Source organism: Lepidochelys kempii, chromosome 28 (genome assembly GCF_965140265.1).
Source record: "Lepidochelys kempii isolate rLepKem1 chromosome 28, rLepKem1.hap2, whole genome shotgun sequence".
Classification (NCBI taxonomy): Eukaryota; Metazoa; Chordata; order Testudines; family Cheloniidae; genus Lepidochelys; species Lepidochelys kempii.
Window position 1 is genome coordinate 2771993 of NC_133283.1, and position 17123 is coordinate 2789115.

At 50.7% G+C, this 17123-nt stretch overlaps 2 protein-coding genes and 1 long non-coding RNA gene across 4 annotated transcripts in view; 2 read left to right on the forward strand and 1 right to left on the reverse strand.

Moving 5' to 3' along the window:
- Positions 1–5214, reverse strand: part of LOC140904247 (uncharacterized) — a 48029-nt gene extending 42815 nt beyond the window's left edge. Inside the window, exon 1 of the mRNA XM_073326725.1 lies at positions 5028–5214. The gene's annotated coding sequence lies outside the window, so the exon portion shown is untranslated. The remainder of the gene's footprint in view (positions 1–5027) is intronic.
- LOC140904149 (uncharacterized) overlaps positions 1–17123 on the forward strand; it is a 671145-nt gene that overhangs the window by 135186 nt on the left and 518836 nt on the right. The window lies entirely within an intron of this gene.
- Positions 5253–16239, forward strand: LOC140904275 (uncharacterized). 2 transcript variants are annotated; one of them, XR_012156482.1, is made up of 4 exons: positions 5577–5734; positions 8111–8206; positions 13070–13156; positions 13840–16239. It is a non-coding gene; the product is annotated as an uncharacterized lncRNA (long non-coding RNA). The 2 variants fall into 2 exon arrangements; XR_012156483.1 differs by lacking the exons at positions 5577–5734; positions 8111–8206 and adding an exon at positions 5253–5442.

Genomic DNA, 17123 nt, shown 5'->3' on the forward strand with positions numbered 1-17123 from the left:
GTGTCCACCAATGCCTAAAATACCAGTGTAGCAGAGACCTTCAGTACCCAAAACAGCAGTACGGTGGCAGTAGAACTGGGATCCATTTCTAGCTCTGTCACGGACAGCCTGGTCCTGCCTCGGCAGAGAGAGCTGGACTTGATGACATCTTGAGGTCCCATCCAGCCCCAACATTTCTATGATGCTATGCAATAAATATGTACAAAAACACAACATACAGAAAAAAAACCCCACCACAACATAATGTCAAGCAATTCAGAAAAACAACAAAAAACTATACGCCAGAGCATAAAATGACAATACAAAGGAAAAGAAAGCAACACAATGCAAACTAACACTTCCTAAAGTACACAATGGAAAAGAGCTCAACCCAAACCAACACAACACAGGCAACAAACAAGGTGAGGCAAAACAATGCACCATAAAAATATGCAACACAACATGGCGCAACACAGTTCCAAAAGGCATCATGCAAAACAGCTCAGCATTGAACACGACACAGGACATAAGAGAATTATTTCAATGAAGGCATGGAAGGGATCTTGAGAGGTCATCTACTCAAGCCTCCTGTGATGAGGCAGGATGAAGTATCCCTAAACATTCCCAGAGTGGTGTATCTCTAACCTGGTCTCAAAAACCTCCACACGAAGGAAATGCCACAGCTTCCCTTGGAAGCCAATGCAATGCAAACACTCAGGCCAAAACAACGCTGTACACACACAAATTGGGCTTGGGGTTAAGGGGAGAGGCAAGAATTCAAACAATCTGGGTTCAGTTCCCAGTTTTGACCCAAATTCTCCATGCAAACTTGAGCAAATTACTTCAGCTCTCTGAGCTTCAGTTTCCCCATCTGTAAAATACGGAGAGTAGCCTCCCACCATTTGCCTATTTAGCCTTTCAGTTTTTTGTGGCAAGGACTCTCTGTCACTGTGGGCATGTCAACACTACAGTTAGACACCGGCGGCTGGTTCACATGGCTCAGGCTGTGAGGCTGTTTAATTGTGGTGTAGATGTTCCGGCTTGGGCTGCAGCCCAGGTCTAGCACCCTCCCACCTCACAGGTTCCTGCAGCCTGGCTCCAGCCTGAGCCCAGACATCTACACTGCAATTAAACAGCCCCTTTGCCTGAGCCCTGTGAGCCTGAGTCAGCTGGCATGGGCCAGCTGTAGGTTTTTAATGGCTTTTAATGGTTTTTAATGGCAGATACCCTTGGTGTCTGTTCAGCACCTGTCATGATGGGGATCCTGATCTTGGTAAGTGTCTGTGCATAGCCCTGCACAACAGGGGGCCTGACCTCAATTGGGGGCTCTGCAACTCCTGGCACCTCAGGATCCCTGGTTTTGTTTGGGGTCCCTGCAACATCTGACAAAATGTGGGGGCAGGGTCTGTACAGTGCCCAGTACAGTGGTGGGGCTTGATCTTGGTTGGGGTCAGTGCAATGCCAGGCCCAATGGGGACACAGATCTCAATCAAGGTTTCTCAAGTGCCCAGCACAATGGAGGAAGCAATCTGGGCCTTAGTCATGCACTGCCTGGCACAAGGGGGGCTGTGATCTCGGTCCAGGTCTCAGTTTTACTTGGCACAATGCGGGGCCTGATGTCAGTTGGGGTCTCTACAGTGCCCAGCACAACAGGGGCACAGATCTCAGCTGGGGTCTCCACAGCACCTGTCACAACAGTGGGGTCTGACCTCTGTTGGGGTCTCTGCAGTGCCTGGCAGAACAGGGACCCACATCTCAGTCAGGGTCACTGTAGCACCCAGCACAACAAGGTCCCTGCTCTCTGTAGGGGTCTCTGCAATTCCTGGCACAACGAGTGCCCCAAATTTGGTCAGGGTCTGTGCAGTGCCCGACTCACTGGGGAACCTAATCTCAGGCAAGGCCTGTGCCACGCTCAGTATGATAAGAGCTCTGATCTTAGACATCTAGAGAAAAAAGCGAGAAGATTTTTGAGAATTTCATATCAGTATTTCTGAACTGAGGAGAAAATGGGGCACAAACGACGTATTTACCAATATGAGAGAGAAGCACCAACATCTGGGGAGATTTTATGTCACCATTCAATAGTTGAAAAGAAAAGAGGGGAGATTTGAGGGGATTATACAGCGCTATTCAATCAACAACAGAATGGGATGGATTCTTCTTGCCTCACATTCACATCCCCAGCAGGGAGGCCTGGGTGATGTCACTTTCACCAGGGCCGGATTAACCTTTTGTGGGCTGCGCACCAAACATACATATTTGTGGGTCCCCATAGAGGCAACGGAGCATGGTGTGGGGAGGTCAGGCCCCGGAGTGAGGGGCCAACCAGAGGCAATGGGGCATGGTATGGCAGGGGTGGCCCTGCTCCACCCAATGCAAGGGCACTATTTACAAACCGGCAGTTGTCAGATGCACAGTGGCCTGCCCAGCCCTGTGCTGCCAGCATGCCCCTTCCCCTTGGGGCTGGGCCTATGCTACACCACACAGCCCCCCCCCTTGATTCCCTATAGCCAGAGGCCCCCCAGACCCACTATGCCTAGCACCCCCACCAGACCCACCCACAAATTCACAGTCCGCTGCACAACACCACCCCTACCCACAGCCCCACCACAACTGCCCAGCACCTCCAACTCCCTAGTGCCCCAACACACACAGATCCTCCCTGTCCCTTCAGAGCCCAGCAACTCCCCCCCCCCCACCCCCCAGCCACACACACACACATATACTTCCCACAGACTCACTTTTCCAAGCCCTGTCTCCTGGCTGCACTCATCAGCCCTGCTTGGAGGCGACTGTGTCTGCCGGGCTGAGCCAGCAGTGCAGCCAGGGCTGGTCACAGGGCTGGGAATTGCTCTGGCCCCTCAGGAGTGCTGAGATCAACCAGGCCAGGACCTGGACCTGGCCGGGGTCCCTCAAGAAGCACTTACCTGCAGGGACCCAGCCAAGCCCTCCACGCTGTCTCCCCGCCACACCTGGCTGAGACTGACCAGGCTTCTGCACCAGTCCCAGGTGGCTCAGCTCCCATAGGTGGTGGGAAGCAGAGACTGCCCGGAGCCGGAGGTGCACTAGGGTCCTGCCAGGGGGCATAGAGGAGCAGGGTGTAGGGCCAAGGGGCATAGAGGAGTCCTCGACCAGCCCGCACGCAGACCGAGAGGAACAAGTGGTGAGTGCGGGGAGCCAGCAGGGTCTCAGGGTGCAGTGGAAGCAGAGCAGGCCAGGGCCCCTTATGAGCATGAAGCCACTGGAGTCATTGTAAACCCGGCACTGGCTTTCACAGGGGAAAGGAGTGGGGCTGGAATCAGAAGGTCACTGGCTGTGGGGAGGGGCTGGCAGTAGGGTCTGGGAATGTGACCAGCAGGCTGGGGGGGTGAGGGGGCAGTAGCTGGGACTGGGAAACCTAGGGCTGGACCATCTCCATGGGGGGGGGGGGGGGGAGACGCTTACTCCTCCCTCCCCTTCTTGGGCCTTTCCAGGCCCTGTGGCCAGCAGAGAGCAGCCCCCCGCCCGTGGTATCTCTGTCTCAGGGCTCTGCCAGCCTTTGCCCATTAACCCTCTTCCCATTTCAGAAATCACTCAGGGGAACGATTTCCCACCTAAACAAGGACAAGTCACTGCAGGTAAAATGGGGGGGGACACAGCCCAAACTGGGCATTAGCGAAGTGGAGAGGAAATGGGGTACAATAGGGGGAGGAGAACAGAGACCTTCTCAGGGATCAGAGAAGCAGCCGCGTTAGTCTGTATTCGCAAAAAGAAAAGGAGGACTTGCGGCAGCTTAGAGACTAACAAATGTATTTGAGCATAAGCTTTTGTGAGCTGCAGGTCACTTCATTGGATGCATTCAGTGGAAAATACAGTGGGGAGATTTATATACACAGAGAACGTGAAACAATGGGTGTTACCATACACACTGTAAGGAGAGTGATCACTTAAGGTGAGCTATTACCAGCAGGAGAGCGGAGGAGGGGGTGGGGGCAGCAGACCTTTTGTAGTGATAATCAAGGTGGGCCATTTCCAGCAGTTAACAAGAACATCTGAAGAACAGTGCGGGGTGGGGAAGGAGGGGAATAAACTTGGGGAAAGTTTTACTTTGTGTAATGACCCATCCACTCCCAGTCTCTATTCAAGCCTAAGTTAATTGTATCCAGTTTGCAGATTAATTCCAATTCAGCAGTCTTGGTTGGAGTCTGTTTTTGAAGTTTCTTTGTTGGAGAATTGCCACTCTTAGGTCTGTAATCGAGCGACCAAAGACACTGAAGTGTTCTCCGACTGGTTTTTATAACATTCAAAAAAATCAATCTCTTTGGTCGCTCGATTACAGACCCAAGAGTGGCAATTCTTCAACAAAAACACTTCAAAAACAGACTCCAAAAAAAGAGACTGCTGAATTGGAATTAATCTGCAAACCGGATACAATTAACTTAGGCCTGAATAGAGACTGGGAGTGGATGGGTCATTACACAAAGTAAAACTGTTTTTCCCCCATGTTTATTTCCCCTCCTACGGTTCTTGTCAACTGCTGGAAATGGCCCACCTTGATTATCGCTACAAAAGGCTCCCCCGCCCCCTGCTGGTAGTCGCTCACCTTTCCTGATCGCTCTGCTTACAGTGTGCACGGTGTGACACCCATTGTTTCACCCTCTCTGTGTGTATAAATCTCCCCGCTGTATTTTCCACGGCATGCATGCGATGAAGCGAGCCGCAGCTCACGAAAGCTTACCCTCAAATAAATCCGATAGCCTCCAAGGTGCCACGAGTCCCCCTGTTCTTCTCAGGGGGGTGGGGGAAGGGGGGGGTCACCCGGTCCCCAGGGGAGGGGGCAGCGGTAAATCCGAGGGGATCTCAGCCCCCCCCTTTCCCTCCCCGCCCCTCGGGGGGCCCCGGCTCTTCTCCCCCCCCCCGGCCATGTCCGGGCTGCGCCGACATTTTCCCTCCGCCCCTTTCCCCAGGTCTCCCCCCGCCCGGCCCCACGCAGGGACCCCGGGGGGGCTGGTCCCCCCGCCGGACACTGGGGCAGAGTCACCGCCCGGCCCCGGGGCTCGCTCCGGTACCTGGAGGCTGCAGCTCCGCAGCGGGGCGGGCGGAGCCCGGGGCGGCCCCAGGGCGGCTCCGGCGGGAGCGGGGCCCGGCGGGGTGGATGAAGGTCTCCCCGGCACAGACCCTTCGGCGCAGCCCGGCCCCGCAGCCTCGGGGCGCAGCGGCAAGTGAGCTCTGCCTCAGCGCATGCCCGACTCTCCCCCCCCCTACCGCCACCTGCGCATGCCCAGAGCCGGGAGACACAAAACCCTCCTCCTCCGCCTCCGGGAGAGGCTCCAACGGCTCCGCACGAGCCAGGTAGAGCCGCAGCGCCCCGCGCCTTCGCAGCCGGGTTCCTCCGCCCCCCCCGAACATCTCTTCCGTCCCGAGAGAGTCAGGAACTACATCTCCCAGCCTGCCCCGGGGCCGCTTCCGCCCTCCCCGGCACAGGTGAGGGAGGGTTTCGGCAGCTGTTATGGCGCATGCTCAGTGCGAGGCCCAGCGGGGGCCGGGGCTGGAGCAGTTGGGGGGCGGGACTCAGGCACGGCCCGGGGGCGGGTGGGGGGGTTGTCGGGACCCGGGAGCCCAGGGTGCGCAGCGGCTGCCCCCGCCGGGGTCCCTGCTGGGGGGGGGGGCGTCATTAACCCCTCCGTGCCCGGCCGGGGGGGGGGGGGGGTTCGCCAGCCGGGACCAGCCCCCTGGGCAGCCCCGGGCTCTGCCCGCCCCCAGCCGGAGCCCCCCGGTGAGCGAGAGACCCCGGGGGGGGGGGGAAGCGACTCTCTGCCCCCGGCCCCGCTGGGATGGGGGGGCAGAGACTGGGGCCCGGCGGGGGGGTCCCCTGGGGGGTGTCGGGCGGGGGGGGGAGAAGCCGGAGTAGCGGGGGGGGGTTGAATTCCCGGGGGGGGGGAAGTGGGGGGCGGGGGAGTTAATTGGATCATGTCCCTGTTTGTGCCACTCGCCTCTCAGCCCCGATACAAATTCCCTCCGGCTCGTCCCCTTTTCTCTCTCAAAAAGAAAAGGAGTACTTGTGGCACCTTAGAGACTAACCAATTTATTAGAGCATAAGCTTTCGTGAGCTACAGCTCATTTCCTCAGATGCATATCGTGGAAACTGCAGCAGGCTTTATATATACACAGAGAATATGAAACAATACCTATTCCCACCCCACTGTCCTGCTGGTAATAGCTTATCTAAAGTGATTTCCAGCACAAATCCAGGTTTTCTCACCCTCCACCCCCCCACACAAATTCACTCTCCTGCTGGTGATAGCCCATCCAAAGTGACAACTCTTTACACAATGTGCATGACAATCAAGCTGGGCTATTTCCTGCATAAATCCAGGTTCTCACATCCCCCCCACCCCCATACACACACAAACTCACTCTCCTGCTGGTAATAGCTCATCCAAACTGACCACTCTTCAAGTTAAAATCCAAGTTAAACCAGAACATCGGGGGGGGGGCGGTAGGAAAAAACAAGAGGAAACAGGCTACCTTGCATAATGACTTAGCCACTCCAAGTACAATACCCACCTGCAGAAGTAAAGAAACAGATTGATAGAGCCAGAAGAGTTCCCAGAAGTTACCTACTACAGGACAGGCCTAACAAAGAAAATAACAGAATGCCACTAGCCGTCACCTTCAGCCCCCAACTAAAACCCCTCCAACGCATTATTAAGGATCTACAACCTATCCTAAAGGATGACCCAACACTCTCACAAATCTTGGGAGACAGGCCAGTCCTTGCCTACAGACAGCCCCGCAACCTGAAGCAAATACTCACCAACAACCACATACCACACAACAGAACCACTAACCCAGGAACTTATCTTTGCAACAAAGCCCGTTGCCAACTGTGCCCACATATCTATTCAGGGGACACCATCACAGGGCCTAATAACATCAGCCACACTATCAGAGGCTCGTTCACCTGCACATCCACCAATGTGATATATGCCATCATGTGCCAGCAATGCCCCTCTGCCATGTACATTGGTCAAACTGGACAGTCTCTACGTAAAAGAATAAATGGACACAAATCAGATGTCAAGAATTATAACATTCATAAACCAGTCGGAGAACACTTCAATCTCTCTGGTCACGCGATCACAGACATGAAGGTCGCTATCTTAAAACAAAAAAACTTCAAATCCAGACTCCAGCGAGAAACTGCTGAATTGGAATTCATTTGCAAATTGGATACTATTAATTTAGGCTTAAATAGAGACTTGGAGTGGCTAAGTCATTATGCAAGGTAGCCTGTTTCCTCTTGTTTTTTCCTACCCCCCCCCCCCCCCCGATGTTCTGGTTTAACTTGGATTTTAACTTGAAGAGTGGTCAGTTTGGATGAGCTATTACCAGCAGGAGAGTGAGTTTGTGTGTGTATGGGGGTGGGGGGGATGTGAGAACCTGGATTTATGCAGGAAATAGCCCAGCTTGATTGTCATGCACATTGTGTGGAGAGTTGTCACTTTGGATGGGCTATCACCAGCAGGAGAGTGAATTTGTGTGGGGGGGTGGAGGGTGAGAAAACCTGGATTTGTGCTGGAAATCACTTTAGATAAGCTATTACCAGCAGGACAGTGGGGTGGGAATAGGTATTGTTTCATATTCTCTGTGTATATATAAAGCCTGCTGCAGTTTCCACGATATGCATCTGAGGAAGTGAGCTGTAGCTCACGAAAGCTTATGCTCTAATAAATTGGTTAGTCTCTAAGGTGCCACAAGTCCTCCTTTTCTTTTTGCGAATACAGACTAACACGGCTGTTACTCTGAAACTTTTCTCTCTCAGCATCTCACACGTGGCTGTAAAATCCAGGGAGACCCCCCCCCCTTTCCCCTCAAATGGTTAGCTCTCTAGTCCCCTGATTTTCCCCTGTTCTCTCCATAATTCTCAAATGTCCATTTAAAATCTCCTCGATGTGCAGGGATTTGTCCTTGTGGGGGGAACCCAACTGTGATTCCCAGCCTGTCAGAGCTCTGTGGGGTATCCGGGGTCCCTGGCCAGGGACTCTGGGGGCTGGGTCCCAGGGAATATCTGTTGGGACCCTGGCTGGGGGTCTGGGTACCGGGGGGTGTCTGGGGGCTGCTACTAACCATGCTCCTTCTCCCTGATCAGCTGGTGCCAGGATCCTGACTCCAAGCACTGCTTGGCCTGCCCTGGCCACCCCCAGTGTCCGTAATAACTTTCTATCCACTGATCAAACACCATGAGGTGAAATCACACATTTTGCTTTTCTCCCCTCTTGAAAACTGCAGGAACTTCCGGTTCCCTTGGGAAAATTCATGCCCCCCAGGCCTTGTCCTAGATCCGGGGAGGTGAAGGAGGTGGGAAGTGGGTTAGCATTGCCACACAATGATCTCTTCCACAGCGTTCTGGACTCATCCTTTCTGAAATCTGGTTTCATTGAGACCATTGTTAATCCAGAGGCACTGCAAGGACAGACAAGGAGTGACTCCAGATGGACAGTGGGGCAAATTAAATTAGCAATTCCTCCCTCTGAGGAGGTGCTCTCATTCGCTGCTCTCCCCAGAGAGCTAAAGGAGGGAAGGCTGCTCAAACGCTCTGTCCCTCTCTGCTCAGGATATTGGGGTTCAGCTTCCTGGGTCAGACACTGCAGCCTCCATTGTGATCTGGGAGACCAGTCTTAGCAGCTGCTGCTCCCCCCCCCCCAGTGGGGGTTCTGTGCTGGGAAGTGGTGACATTAATTAAAGCTTCTTCTCTGCCTGGCCCAGGTGATGACTTTCTCCAGCTGGTACTAGCCCCATAGGGCAACCCTGGGCCCTGTTAATACTAAATTCTGACAGGTTTCAGAGTAACAGCCCTGTTAGTCTGTATTCGCAAAAAGAAAAGGAGTACTTGTGGCACCTTAGAGACTAACCAATTTATTTGAGCATGAGCTTTCGTGAGCTACAGCTCACTTCATGGGATGCATACCATGGAAACTGCAGCAGACTTTATATACACACAGAGAATATGAAACAATACCTCCTCCCACCCCACTGTCCTGCTGGTAATAGCTTATCTAAAGTGATCATCAGGTTGGGCCATTTCCAGCACAAATCCGGGTTTTCTCACCCTCCACCCCCCCCACACAAATTCTCTCTCCTGCTGGTGATAGCCCATCCAAAGTGACAACTCTCTACACAATGTGCATGATAATCAAGTTGGGCCATTTCCTGCACAAATCCAGGTTTTCTCACCCCCCCACCCCCATACACACACAAACTCACTCTCCTGCTGGTAATAGCTCATCCAAACTGACCACTCTCCAAGTTTAAATCCAAGTTAAACCAGAACATCTGCGGGGGGGGGGGGGGGGGGGTAGGAAAAAACAAGGGGAAATAGGCTACCTTGCATAATGACTTAGCCACTCCCAGTCTCTATTTAAGCCTAAATTAATAGTATCCAATTTGCAAATGAATTCCAATTCAGCAGTTTCTCGCTGGAGTCTGGATTTGAAGTTTTTTTGTTTTAAGATAGCGACGTGACATGAAGGGAGAGTGGTCACTTTGGATGAGCTATTACCAGCAGGATAGTGAGTTTGTGTGTGTGGTTTTTGGGAGGGGGGTGAGGGGGTGAGAGAACCTGGATTTGTGCAGGAAATGGCCCAACTTGATTATCATGCACATTGTGTAGAGAGTTGTCACTTTGGATGGGCTATCACCAGCAGGAGAGTGAATTTGTGTGGGGGGGTGGAGGGTGAGAAAACCTGGATTTGTGCTGGAAATGGCCCACCTTGATTATCATGCACATTGTAGGGAGAAAGAAAAGGAGTACTTGTGGCACCTTAGAGACTAACCAATTTATTTGAGCATGAGCTTTCGTGAGCTACAGCTCACTTCATGGGATGCATACCATGGAAACTGCAGCAGACTTTATATACACACAGAGAATATGAACCAATACCTCCTCCCACGCCACTGTCCTGCTGGTAATAGCTTATCTAAAGTGATCATCAGGTGGGCCATTTCCAGCACAAATCCAGGTTTTCTCACCCTCCACCCCCCCACACACAAATTCACTCTCCTGCTGGTGATAGCCCATCCAAAGTGACAACTCTTTACACAATGTGCATGACAATCAAGTTGGGCTATTTCCTGCACAAATCCAGGTTTTCTCACATCCCCCCCACCCCCATACACACACAAACTCACTCTCCTGCTGGTAATAGCTCATCCAAACTGACCACTCTTCAAGTTAAAATCCAAGTTAAACCAGAACATCTGCGGCGGGGAGGAAAAAACAATTGTAGGGAGAGTGGTCACTTTGGATGAGCTATTACCAGCAGGATAGTGAGTTTGTGTGTGTGGTTTTTGGGAGGGGGGTGAGGGGGTGAGAGAACCTGGATTTGTGCAGGAAATGGCCCAACTTGTTTATCATGCACATTGTGTAGAGAGTTGTCACTTTGGATGGGCTATCACCAGCAGGAGAGTGAATTTGTGTGGGGGGGGTGGAGGGTGAGAAAACCTGGATTTATGCTGGAAATGGCCCAACTTGATGATCACTTTAGATAAGCTATTACCAGCAGGACAGTGGGGTGGGAGGAGGTATTGTTTCATATTCTCTGTGTGTATATAAAGTCTGCTGCAGTTTCCATGGTATGCATCCCATGAAGTGAGCTGTAGCTCACGAAAGCTCATGCTCAAATAAATTGGTTAGTCTCTAAGGTGCCACAAGTACTCCTTTTCGTTTTACTAAATTCTGAGTCAGAGACTCCAGGTAACTAAAAGAAACCAAGGGAAAATGCTGGTCCAGTCTGGTATTAAAATCACTCTACACAAACAGACCCCCTGCCCGCCCATTTCTCCTCCCATTAGCAATTGCAGGAGCAAATCCCACCATGGGGAGCAAACAACCCAGGAATGGGACTTTCCTACCAGACAGGCAGGGAGAGAGGACAGGGAAAAGGAGATATAGAGACTAAAAGGGGCTGTGGGAGAGAAGAGTTTAGACAGAGGTTTTCAGATCTCTGATCTGCCCAGACAGATGTATTACTTCACCCTGGGTAGAATCACTTTCCTGTGGACAAGATGAGGATCAGACAGAGGGAAATGCAGTTCCTGACTCCATGTCCCTCCTGCTGGGGTGTGGCTGCCATTGTATCAGTGTCAGATGGAATCAGGGAAAGTGATTCCTTTGGTTCTGCTTTTTTTTTTTCTAGCATTGTGTTCAGAGACTTTGTCATGGGGAGGGAGAAGAGAGTTTAAAAATGTTTCTGTGGGCTTAGCCTGGTAGGAGTGGCCAGGTCTACAAGGTAATAAAGAAAAGGAGTACTTGTGGCACCTTAGAGACTAACCAATTTATTTGAGCATGAGCTTTCATGAGCTACAGCTCACATCATCAGATGCATACTGTGGAAAATACAGAAGACATTTTTATACACACAAACCATGAAAAAATGGGTGATTATCACTACAAAAGGTTTTCTCTCCCCCCACCCCACTCTCCTGCTGGTAATAGCGTATGTAAAGTGATCACTCTCCTTACAATGTGTATGATAATCAAGGTGGGCCATTTCCAGCAAAAATCCAGGTTTTCTCCCCCCCACTCTCCTGTTGGTAATAGCTTATCACTCTCTTTATCATACACATTGTAAGGAGAAAGAAAAGGAGTACTTGTGGCACCTTAGAGACTAACCAATTTATTTGAACATAAGCTTTCATGAGCTACAGCTTACTTCATCGGATGCATACTGTGGAAAGTGTAGAAGATCTTTTTATACACACAAAGCATGAAAAAATACCTCCCCCCACCCCACTCTCCTGCTGGTAATAGCTTATCTAAAGTGATCACTCTCCTTACAATGTGTATGATAATCAAGTTGGGCCATTTCGAGCACAAATCCAGGTTTTCTCCCCCCCCACACACACATACAAACCCACTCTCCTGCTGGTAATAGCGAGAGACTGTTGAATTGGAATTCATTTGCAAATTGGATACAATTAACTTAGCCACTCCCAGTCTCTATTCAAGCCTAAGTCATTATGCAAGGTAACCTATTTTCCCTTGTTTTTTCCTACCTCCTCCCCCCCCCCCCCCACGTTCTTGTTAAACCCTGGATTTGTGCTGAAAATGGCCCACCTTGATTATCATACACATTGTAAGGAGAGTGGTCACTTTAGATAAGCTATTACCAGCAGGAGAGTGGGTTTGTGTATGTGCGGGGTGGGGGGGAGAAAACCTGAATTTGTGCTGGAAATGGCCCAACTTGATTATCATACACATTGTAAGGAGAGTGATCACTTTAGATAAGCTATTACCAGTAGGAGAATGGGGTGGGGGGAGGTATTTTTTCATGCTTTGTGTGTATAAAAAGATCTTCTACACTTTCCACGGTATGCATCCGATGAAGTAAGCTGTAGCTCACGAAAGCTTATGCTCAAATAAATTGGTTAGTCTCTAAGGTGCCACAAGTACTCCTTTTCTTTCTCCTTACAATGTGTATGATAAGGAGAGTGATAAGCTATTACCAGCAGGAGAGTGGGTTTGTGGGGGGGAGGGGGGGTGAAAACCTGCATTTGTGCTGGAAATAGCCCACCTTGATTATCATACACATTGTAAGGAGAGTGATCACTTTAGATAAGCTATTACCAGCAGGAGAGTGGGTTTGTGGGGAGGGAGAACCTGGATTTGTGCTGGAAATGGCCCAACTTGATTATCATACACATTGTAAGGAGAGTGATCACTTTACATAAGCTATTACCAGCAGGAGGGTGGGGTGGGGAGAGAGAAAACCTTTTGTAGTGATGATCACTCATTTTTTCATGGTTTGTGTGTATAAAAACGTCTTCTGTATTTTCCACAGTATGCATCTGATGACGTGAGCTGTAGCTCATGAAAGCTCATGCTCTAATAAATTGGTTAGTCTCTAAGGTGCCACACGTACTCCTTTTCTTTTTGCAAATACAGACTCACACGGCTGTTACTCTGAAAGGTAATAAAGAGATCAAGCATTTTCCTAGCATGGCAGAATCTAGGATGTCTGTCTGCAGGGAAAGAGCCTGGGGGAATCATGATATGAAATTAACTGAAGCCTGTTCTGAAACCTCCACAACTGCCCTTTTCGCCCTCCAGTCTGCAGAATGACATCCATGTTTCGCTCCAGCTCATCCCATCCTCCCATGGGACGGGAGAGAAATGGCTGCAGAGGAGCCAGTTCAGGTAGGGATTATCGGGGGGGTTCCTGCAGGAGGGAGAGGGACAGCAAATATACTGGAAATGGGAAGCTTTGCACCGTCTGGTTTGGAGGTTGGAACGGGGCAGGAAATGCACAGGGTGGAGAAAGGGAGGAGCACTGGGGGTGGCAAAGCTGCTGGGAGTTGTTTAATATGTGGCCTAGATTCTAGGAACAGACCCATGAGGTTCGGAGGTGGAAATGCTCTAATTTATTGAACAGAAAATAACTCACCTACATGGAGCTGGGAAAACTGACCAGACTTATAGTGCTGGCGTCTGACCCGACTAACCAGCAGCTGCTGTGAGATATGCAGGGGGCACCCACCAGTCAGGTTTGGGGAGATTCTTCTCCCTTTATATCCAGTTCCTCACAATGAGCAGGGTGTTCGGCTTCCTACCAAGGAGCTCTCCTTGGACCCTGCTAGGGGCTCCATCTCCTGTAGCAGTCAGTGGCTAGTAGGTGTGTGATGGATCTGCTGGGAGAGAGGAGGAGCTCTCGCTTCATCCCCTCACCCTAGTGTTTCCTGGCTGCTCTGAGCAGGGTAGGGGTGGGACTCTTTTGACTGTGAGCCTCCCAAAGCTTCCATTTGATTGGCTCCTCTCCCCCACAAATAGTGGGGCTGTGAGTGGGGCAGCTGGTACTGATTGTGGGACTCTTGCTCTTTCAGGGGCCAGTGACCTTCGAGGAGGTGGCTGTGTATATCACCAGGGAAGAGTGGGCTCTGCTGGACCCCACTCAGAGAGCTCTCTACAGAGACGTCATACAGGAGAACTATGAGAATGTGACCTCGGTGGGTAAGGAGTCCTGTCTCCTCGGTTCTTGGAAGGGGAACTGAAGAGATGAGGTTCACGCCACCCCCACAATGCCACCTCTACTCTGTCCTTTTTCAGCATCACCCTAATATGCCAGTGACACACACACTGCCAGAGACCCTCCCCTGCTTCAGAACACTTTGGGAACAGAGCACAGGAGCAGTATCACACGGTGTCTAAGATCTCCTGTTTGCTCAAGTAAAACTGGGGGTTAGGTCCGGCATAACTAACAGAAGCTTCCTAGCCCGACCCTCTCTTCAAACCCTGAGCCTGCTCCACCCAAACCAGAATGTGCTTGCAGTGTAACAAGCAGGCTACTGGGGTCAGAGCTGCTGGTCCAGGGTTACTTATCACACAGACACTCAGTGCGTCCTTGGGAATATCAAAACAAGGGAGTTCCAGCAGGAGAACATTGAATCTCACCCAGGATTACAGATGAAACACAGAATCATAGACTATCAGGGTTGGAAGGGACCTCAGGAGGTCATCTAGTCCAACCCCGTGCTCAAAGCAGGACCAATCCCCAACTAAATCATCCCAGCCAGGGCTTTCTAAAGCCTGACCTTAAAAACTTCTAAGGAAGGAGATTCCACCACCTCGCTAGGTAACTCATTCCAGTGCTTCACCACCCTCCTAGTGAAAAAGTTTTTCCTAATATCCAACCTAAACCTCCCCCACTGCAACTTGAGACCATTCAGCTATCAAATCCCCCCGTATCCTTCTTTTCTGCAGACTAAACAATCCCAGTTCCCTCAGCCTCTCCTCATAAGTCATCTGTTCCAGTCCCCTAATCATTTTTGTTGCCCTCCGCTGGACTCTTTCCAATTTTTCCACATTGTTCTTTTAGTGTGGGGCCCAAGACTGGACACAGTACTCCAGATGAGGCCTCACCAATGTCGAATAGAGGGGAAGGATCACGTCCCTCGATCTGCTGGCAATGCCCCTACATATACAGCCCAAAACGCCATTGGCCTTCTTGGCAACAATGGCACACTGTTGACTCATATCCAGGTTCTCGACCACTGTAACCCCTCGGTCCTTTTCTGCAGAACTGCTGCCTAGCCATTCGGTCCCTAGTCTGTAGCGGTGCCTGGGATTCTTCTATCCTAAGTGCAGGACTCTGCACTTGTCCTTGTTGAACCTCATCAGATTTCTTTTGGACCAATCCTCTAATTTGTCTAGGTTCCTCTGTATCCTATCCCTACCTTCCAGCGTATCTACCTCTCCTCCCAGTTTAGTGTCATCTGCAAACTTGCTGAGGGTGCAATCCACGCCATCCTCCAGATCATTAATGAATATATTGAACAAAACCGGCCCCAGGACCGACCCTTGGGGCACTCCACTTGATACCGGCTGCCAACTAGACATGGAGCCATCGATTACTACCCATTGAGCCCGACAATCTAGCCAGGTTTCTATCCACGTTATAGTCCGTTCATCCAGCCCATACTTCTTTAACTTGCTGGCAAAAATACTGTGGGAGACCGTATCAAAAGCTTTGCTAAAGTCAAGGAATAACAAGTCCACCGCTTTCCCTTCATCCACAGAACCAGTTATCTTGTCATAGAAGGCAATTAGGTTAGTCGGGCATGACTTGCCCTGGGTGAATCCATGCTGACTGTTCCTGATCACTTTCCTCTCCACTAAGTGCTTCAGAATTGATTCCTTGAGAACCTGCTCCATGATTTTTTCAGGGACTGAGGTGAGGCTGACTGGCCTGTAGTTCCCCGGATCCTCCTCCTTCCCTTTTTTAAAGGTGGGCACTACAGTTGCCTTTTTCCAGTTGTCGGGGACCTCCCCTGATCACCATGAGTTTCCAAAGATAATGGCCAACGGCTCTGCAATCACATCCACCAACTCCTTAAGCACCCTCGGACGCAGCGCATCAAGCCCTATGGACTTGTGCTCGTCCAGCTTTTCTGAATAGTCCTGAACCACCTCTTTGTCCAGAGAGGGCTTTTCACCTCCTCCCCATGCTGGGCTGCCCAGTGCAGTAGTCTGGGAGCTGACCTTGTTTGTGAAGACAGAAGAGCATTGAGTACATTAGCTTTTTCCACATCCTCTGTCACTAGATTTCAGAGGAACAGCCGTGTTAGTCTGTATTCGCAAAAAGAAAAGGAGGACTTGTGGCACCTTAGAGACTAACCAATTTATTTGAGCATGAGCTTTCGTGAGCTACAGCTCACTTCATCAGATGTTTACCGTGGAAACTGCAGCAGACTTTATATACACACAGAAATCATGAAACAATACCTCCTCCCACCCCACTGTCCTGCTGGTAATAGCTTATCTAAAGTGATCAACAGGTGGGCCATTTCCAGCATTTCCAGGATTTGTGCTGGAAATGGCCCACCTGTTGATCACTTTAGATAAGCTATTACCAGCAGGACAGTGGGGTGGGAGGAGGTATTGTTTCATGATTTCTGTGTGTATATAAAGTCTGCTGCAGTTTCCACGGTAAACATCTGATGAAGTGAGCTGTAGCTCACGAAAGCTCATGCTCAAATAAATTGGTTAGTCTCTAAGGTGCCACAAGTCCTCCTTTTCTTTTTGTCACTAGATTGCCTCCCCACTATAACCCCAATAAGGATTCTTTAAAATACAGCCAGCTCTCCTGGACTCCTTTCCCCCTCACGTTATTCTCCAAGGGGATTCTGCCCATCAGTTCCCTGAGGGAGTCAAAGTCTGCTTTTCTGAAGTCCCAGGTCAGTATTCTGTTGCTCTCCTTTCTTCCTTGTGTCAGGATCCTGAACTCAACCATCTCATGGTCACTGCCTCCCAGGTGGCCATCCACTTCTGCTTCCCCTACTAATTCTTCCCTGTTTGTGAGCAGGGTTCTCCACACCCAGGGATTTTCCTACTCCCTTCCATTACACTCGGCTCACTAGATTCCCTAGTACATAAGAACGGCCAGACTGGGTCAGACCAAAGGCCCATCTAGCCCAGTATTCTGTCTTCCAACAGTGACTCCAAGATCATAGAATCATAGAATATCAGGGTTAGAAGGGACCTCAGGAGGTCATCTAGTCCCACCCCCTACTCAAAGCAGGACCAATCCCCAACTAAATCATCCCAGCCAGGGCTTTCTAAAGCCTGACCTTAAAAACTTCTAAGGAAGGAGATTCCACCACCTCCCTAG